Here is an 8,934-nt window from a genome sequence, read left to right as displayed (position 1 = left end):
AATGGACACGGAGAAATAGTTCGCGCAACGAGTCATAATGACATAGACTAATGGTTCACACAAGGAGTCACAATGAATAATAAATAAAGACAAATGGTTCGCACACTAAGTCACATTGACAAGGACAAATGGTTCGCTCAATGAATCACAATGACAAGGACAAATGGTTCACACAACGAGTCACAATGCCTAAGGAACAAGGACAAGTGGTTCACACAAAGAGTCACATTGACAAGGACAAATGGATTACATGAGTCACAATGCCTAACGAAAAAGGACGAATGGTTTGCACAATGAGTCACAATGACATAGAGAAATGGTTCACACAACGAGTTACAATGCCTAAGAAACAAGGACATATGGTTCACACAACGAGTCACAATGACTAATAAAAATGGACAAATGGTTTGCACAATGAGTTACAATGCCTAACGAACATGGACAAATAATTCACACTATAAGTCACAATGACAAGGATAAATGGTTTACATGAGTGACAATGCCTAACGAATAAGAACAAATAGTTCACACAACGAGTCACGATGACAAGGACAAATAGTTCGCACAAGGAGTTACAATGACAAGGACAAATGGCTCACACAACAAGTCACAATGCCTAAGGAACAAGAACAAATGGTTAACATAACCAGTCTTATAATGACATATCGTCCACACAAAGAGTCACAATAACTAATGAATAAGGAGAAATGGTTCACAATAACAAGGACAAATGGTTCACACAAGGAGTCACAATGTCTTATGAACAAGGAGAAATGGTTTAAACAATGATTCATAATGAGTAATGAACAAGGACAAATGGTTCACACAATGAGGCATAATGACAAGGACAAATGGTTTACATAACGAGTCACAATGCCTAATGAAAAAGGACAAATGGTTCACACAATGTGCCACAATTACAAGGACAAATAGTTCACACCACCCACAATGCCTAATGAACACGGAGAAATAGTTCGCGCAATGAGTCACAATGACATAGACAAATGGTTCACACAAGGAGTCACAATGAATAATAAACAAAGACAAATGGTTCGCACACTAAGTCACATTGACAAGGACAAATGGTTCGCTCAGTGAATCACAATGACAAGGGCAAATGGTTCACACAACGAGTCACAATGCCTATGGAACAAGGACAAGTGGTTTACACAAAGAGTCACAATGACAAGGATAAATGGCTGACATGAGTCACAATGCCTAACGAACAAGAACAAATAGTTCACACAACGAGTCACAATGACAAGGACGAATGATTTGCACAATGAGTCACAATGAGATGGAGAAATGGTTCACACAACGAGCTATAGTGCCTAAAAAACAAGGACATATGGTTCACACAACGAGTCACAATGACAGATACAAATGGTTCACACAACGAGTCACAATGACAAATAAAAATGGACAAATGGTTTCCACAATGAGTCACATTGCCTAATGAACATGGACAAATAATTCACACTATTTGTCACAATGACAGGGACAAATGGTTCACACGAGTCACAATGCGTAACGAACAAGAACAAATAGTTCACAACGAGTCAAGATGACAAGGACAAATGGTTCGCACAAGGAGTTACAATGACAAGGACAAATGGCTCACACAACAAGTCACAATTCCTAAGGAACAAGAACAAATGGTTAACATAACGAGTCTTACAATGACAAATCGTTCACACATAGAGTCACAATAAATAATGAACAAGGAGAAATGGTTCACAATAACAAGGACAAATGGTTCACACAACGAGTCACAATGACTTATGAACAAGGATAAATGGTTCAAACAATGATTCACAATGACTAATGAAGAAGGACAAATGATTCATACTATGAGTCATAATGACAAGGACAAATGGTTCACACAACGAGTCATAATAAATAATGAACAAGGATAAATGTATTACACAACGAGTCAAAATGCCTAATGAAAAAGTACAAATGGTTCACACAATGTGTCACAATTACAAGGACAAATAGTTCACACCACCCACAATGCCTAATGGACACGGAGAAATAGTTCGCGCAACGAGTCATAATGACATAGACTAATGGTTCACACAAGGAGTCACAATGAATAATAAATAAAGACAAATGGTTCGCACACTAAGTCACATTGACAAGGACAAATGGTTCGCTCAATGAATCACAATGACAAGGACAAATGGTTCACACAACGAGTCACAATGCCTAAGGAACAAGGACAAGTGGTTCACACAAAGAGTCACATTGACAAGGACAAATGGATTACATGAGTCACAATGCCTAACGAAAAAGGACGAATGGTTTGCACAATGAGTCACAATGACATAGAGAAATGGTTCACACAACGAGTTACAATGCCTAAGAAACAAGGACATATGGTTCACACAACGAGTCACAATGACTAATAAAAATGGACAAATGGTTTGCACAATGAGTTACAATGCCTAACGAACATGGACAAATAATTCACACTATAAGTCACAATGACAAGGATAAATGGTTTACATGAGTGACAATGCCTAACGAATAAGAAAAAATAGTTCACACAACGAGTCACGATGACAAGGACAAATAGTTCGCACAAGGAGTTACAATGACAAGGACAAATGGCTCACACAACAAGTCACAATGCCTAAGGAACAAGAACAAATGGTTAACATAACCAGTCTCATAATGACATATCGTCCACACAAAGAGTCACAATAACTAATGAATAAGGGGAAATGGTTCACAATAACAAGGACAAATGGTTCACACAAGGAGTCACAATGTCTTATGAACAAGGAGAAATGGTTTAAACAATGATTCATAATGACTAATGAACAAGGACAAATGGTTCACACAATGAGGCATAATGACAAGGACAAATGGTTTACACAACAAGTCACAATGCCTAATGAAAAAGGACAAATGGTTCACACAATGTGCCACAATTACAAGGACAAATAGTTCACACCACCCACAACGCCTAATGAACACGGAGAAATAGTTCGCGCAATGAGTCACAATGACATAGACAAATGGTTCACACAAGGAGTCACAATGAATAATAAACAAAGACAAATGGTTCGCACACTAAGTCACATTGACAAGGACAAATGGTTCGCTCAGTGAATCACAATGACAAGGGCAAATGGTTCACACAACGAGTCACAATGCCTATGGAACAAGGACAAGTGGTTTACACAAAGAGTCACAATGACAAGGATAAATGGCTGACATGAGTCACAATGCCTAACGAACAAGAACAAATAGTTCACACAACGAGTCACAATGACAAGGACGAATGATTTGCTCAATGAGTCACAATGAGATGGAGAAATGGTTCACACAACGAGCTATAGTGCCTAAAAAACAAGGACATATGGTTCACACAACGAGTCACAATGACAGATACAAATGGTTCACACAACGAGTCACAATGACAAATAAAAATGGACAAATGGTTTCCACAATGAGTCACATTGCCTAATGAACATGGACAAATAATTCACACTATTTGTCACAATGACAGGGACAAATGGTTCACACGAGTCATAATGCGTAACGAACAAGAACAAATAGTTCACAACGAGTCAAGATGACAAGGACAAATGGCTCGCACAAGGAGTTACAATGACAAGGACAAATGGCTCACACAACAAGTCACAATTCCTAAGGAACAAGAACAAATGGTTAACATAACGAGTCTTACAATGACAAATCGTTCGCACATAGAGTCACAATAAATAATGAACAAGGAGAAATGGTTCACAATAACAAGGACAAATGGTTCACACAACGAGTCACAATGACTTATGAACAAGGATAAATGGTTCAAACAATGATTCACAATGACTAATGAAGAAGGACAAATGATTCATACTATGAGTCATAATGACAAGGACAAATGGTTCACACAACGAGTCATAATAAATAATGAACAAGGATAAATGTATTACACAACGAGTCACAATGCCTAATGAAAAAGTACAAATGGTTCACACAATGTGTCACAATTACAAGGACAAATAGTTCACACCACCCACAATGCCTAATGGACACGGAGAAATAGTTCGCGCAACGAGTCATAATGACATAGACTAATGGTTCACACAAGGAGTCACAATGAATAATAAATAAAGACAAATGGTTCGCACACTAAGTCACATTGACAAGGACAAATGGTTCGCTCAATGAATCACAATGACAAGGACAAATGGTTCACACAACGAGTCACAATGCCTAAGGAATAAGGACAAGTGGTTCACACAAAGAGTCACATTGACAAGGACAAATGGATTACATGAGTCACAATGCCTAACGAAAAAGGACAAATGGTTTGCACAATGAGTCACAATGACATAGAGAAATGGTTCACACAACGAGTTACAATGCCTAAGAAACAAGGACATATGGTTCACACAACGAGTCACAATGACTAATAAAAATGGACAAATGGTTTGCACAATGAGTTACAATGCCTAACGAACATGGACAAATAATTCACACTATAAGTCACAATGACAAGGATAAATGGTTTACATGAGTGACAATGCGTAACGAATAAGAACAAATAGTTCACACAACGAGTCACGATGACAAGGACAAATAGTTCGCACAAGGAGTTACAATGACAAGGACAAATGGCTCACACAACAAGTCACAATGCCTAAGGAACAAGAACAAATGGTTAACATAACCAGTCTCATAATGACATATCGTCCACACAAAGAGTCACAATAACTAATGAATAAGGAGAAATGGTTCACAATAACAAGGACAAATGGTTCACACAAGGAGTCACAATGTCTTATGAACAAGGAGAAATGGTTTAAACAATGATTCATAATGACTAATGAACAAGGACAAATGGTTCACACAATGAGGCATAATGACAAGGACAAATGGTTTACACAACGAGTCACAATGCCTAATGAAAAAGGACAAATGGTTCACACAATGTGCCACAATTACAAGGACAAATAGTTCACACCACCCACAATGCCTAATGAACACGGAGAAATAGTTCGCGCAATGAGTCACAATGACATAGACAAATGGTTCACACAAGGAGTCACAATGAATAATAAACAAAGACAAATGGTTCGCACACTAAGTCACATTGACAAGGACAAATGGTTCGCTCAGTGAATCACAATGACAAGGGCAAATGGTTCACACAACGAGTCACAATGCCTATGGAACAAGGACAAGTGGTTTACACAAAGAGTCACAATGACAAGGACAAATGGCTGACATGAGTCACAATGCCTAACGAACAAGAACAAATAGTTCACACAACGAGTCACAATCACAAGGACAAATGATTTGCACAATGAGTCACAATAAGGGAGAAATGGTTCACACAACGAGTTACAGTGCCTAAGAAACAAGGACATATGGTTCACACAACGAGTCACAATGACAAATGCAAATGGTTCACACAACGAGTCACAATGACTAATAAAAATGGACAAATTGTTTCCACAATGAGTCACAATGCCTAATGAACATGGACAAATAATTCACACTATTTGTCACAATGACAAGGACAAATGGTTCACACGAGTCACAATGCCTAACGAACAAGAACAAATAGTTCACAACGAGTCACGATGACAAGGACAAATGGTTCACACAAGGAGTTACAATAACAAGGACGAATGGCTCACACAACAAGTCACAATTCCTAAGGAACAAGAACAAATGGTTAACATAACGAGTCTCACAATGACAAATCGTTCACACATAGAGACACAATAAATAATGAAGAAGGAGAAATGGTTCACAATAACAAGGACAAATGGTTCACACAACGAGTCACAATGACTTATGAACAAGGATAAATGGTTCAAACAATGATTCACAATGACTAATAAATAAGGACAAATGGTTCATACTATGAGTCATAATGACAAGGACAAATGGTTCACACAACGAGTCATAATAAATAATGAACAAGGATTAATGGTTTACACAACGAGTCACAATGCCTAATGAAAAAGGACAAATGGTTCACACAGTGTGTCACAATTACAAGGATAAATAGTTCACACCACCCACAATGCCTAATGAACACGGTGAAATAGTTCGCGCAACGAGTCACAATGACATAGACAAATGGTTCACACAAGGAGTCACAATGAATAATAAACAAAGACAAATGGTTCGCACACTAAGTCACATTGACAAGGACAAATGGTTCGCTCAGTGAATCACAATGACAAGGGCAAATGGTTCACACAACGAGTCACAATGCCTATGGAACAAGGACAAGTGGTTTACACAAAGAGTCACAATGACAAGGATAAATGGCTAACATGAGTCACAATGCCTAACGAACAAGAACAAATAGTTCACACAACGAGTCACAATGACAAGGACGAATGATTTGCACAATGAGTCACAATGAGATGGAGAAATGGTTCACACAACGAGCTATAGTGCCTAAAAAACAAGGACATATGGTTCACACAACGAGTCACAATGACAGATACAAATGGTTCACACAACGAGTCACAATGACAAATAAAAATGGACAAATGGTTTCCACAATGAGTCACATTGCCTAATGAACATGGACAAATAATTCACACTATTTGTCACAATGACAAGGACAAATAGTTCACACGAGTCACAATGCGTAACGAACAAGAACAAATAGTTCACAACGAGTCAAGATGACAAGGACAAATGGTTCGCACAAGGAGTTACAATGACAAGGACAAATGGCTCACACAACAAGTCACAATTCCTAAGGAACAAGAACAAATGGTTAACATAACGAGTCTTACAATGACAAATCGTTCACACATAGAGTCACAATAAATAATGAACAAGGAGAAATGGTTCACAATAACAAGGACAAATGGTTCACACAACGAGTCACAATGACTTATGAACAAGGATAAATGGTTCAAACAATGATTCACAATGACTAATGAAGAAGGACAAATGATTCATACTATGAGTCATAATGACAAGGACAAATGGTTCACACAACGAGTCATAATAAATAATGAACAAAGATAAATGTATTACACAACGAGTCACAATGCCTAATGAAAAAGTACAAATGGTTCACACAATGTGTCACATTTTCAAGGACAAATAGTTCACACCACCCACAATGCCAAATGGACACGGAGAAATAGTTCGCGCAACGAGTCATAATGACATAGACTAATGGTTCACACAAGGAGTCACAATGAATAATAAATAAAGACATATGGTTCGCACACTAAGTCACATTGACAAGGACAAATGGTTCGCTCAATGAATCACAGTGACAAGGACAAATGGTTCACACAACGAGTCACAATGCCTAAGGAACAAGGACAAGTGGTTCACACAAAGAGTCACATTGACAAGGACAAATGGATTACATGAGTCACAATGCCTAACGAAAAAGGACAAATGGTTTGCACAATGAGTCACAATGACATAGAGAAATGGTTCACACAACGAGTTACAATGCCTAAGAAACAAGGACATATGGTTCACACAACGAGTCACAATGACTAATAAAAATGGACAAATGGTTTGCACAATGAGTTACAATGCCTAACGAACATGGACAAATAATTCACACTATAAGTCACAATGACAAGGATAAATGGTTTACATGAGTGACAATGCCTAACGAATAAGAACAAATAGTTCACACAACGAGTCACGATGACAAGGACAAATAGTTCGCACAAGGAGTTACAATGACAAGGACAAATGGCTCACACAACAAGTCACAATGCCTAAGGAACAAGAACAAATGGTTAACATAACCAGTCTCATAATGACATATCGTCCACACAAAGAGTCACAATAACTAATGAATAAGGAGAAATGGTTCACAATAACAAGGACAAATGGTTCACACAAGGAGTCACAATGTCTTATGAACAAGGAGAAATGGTTTAAACAATGATTCATAATGACTAATGAACAAGGACAAATGGTTCACACAATGAGGCATAATGACAAGGACAAATGGTTTACACAACGAGTCACAATGCCTAATGAAAAAGGACAAATGGTTCACACAATGTGCCACAATTACAAGGACAAATAGTTCACACCACCCACAATGCCTAATGAACACGGAGAAATAGTTCGCGCAATGAGTCACAATGGCATAGACAAATGGTTCACACAAGGAGTCACAATGAATAATAAACAAAGACAAATGGTTCGCACACTAAGTCACATTGACAAGGACAAATGGTTCGCTCAGTGAATCACAATGACAAGGGCAAATGGTTCACACAACGAGTCACAATGCCTATGGAACAAGGACAAGTGGTTTACACAAAGAGTCACAATGACAAGGACAAATGGCTGACATGAGTCACAATGCCTAACGAACAAGAACAAATAGTTCACACAACGAGTCACAATCACAAGGACGAATGATTTGCACAATGAGTCACAATAAGGGAGAAATGGTTCACACAACGAGTTACAGTGTCTAAGAAACAAGGACATATGGTTCACACAACGAGTCACAATGACAAATGCAAATGGTTCACACAACGAGTCACAATGACTAATAAAAATGGACAAATTGTTTCCACAATGAGTCACAATGCCTAATGAACATGGACAAATAATTCACACTATTTGTTACAATGACAGGGACAAATGGTTCACACGAGTCACAATGCCTAACGAACAAGAACAAATAGTTCACAACGAGTCACGATGACAAGGACAAATGGTTCACACAAGGAGTTACAATAACAAGGACGAATGGCTCACACAACAAGTCACAATTCTTAAGGAACAAGAACAAATGGTTAACATAACGAGTCTCACAATGACAAATCGTTCACACATAGAGACACAATAAATAATGAAGAAGGAGAAATGGTTCACAATAACAAGGACAAATGGTTCACACAACGAGTCACAATGACTTATGAACAAGGATAAATGGTTCAAATAATGATTCAC

This window comes from Silene latifolia, chromosome Y (genome assembly GCF_048544455.1).
Source record: "Silene latifolia isolate original U9 population chromosome Y, ASM4854445v1, whole genome shotgun sequence".
NCBI classification, from domain to species: Eukaryota; Viridiplantae; Streptophyta; class Magnoliopsida; order Caryophyllales; family Caryophyllaceae; genus Silene; species Silene latifolia.
This window is presented reverse-complemented; position numbering follows the sequence as displayed.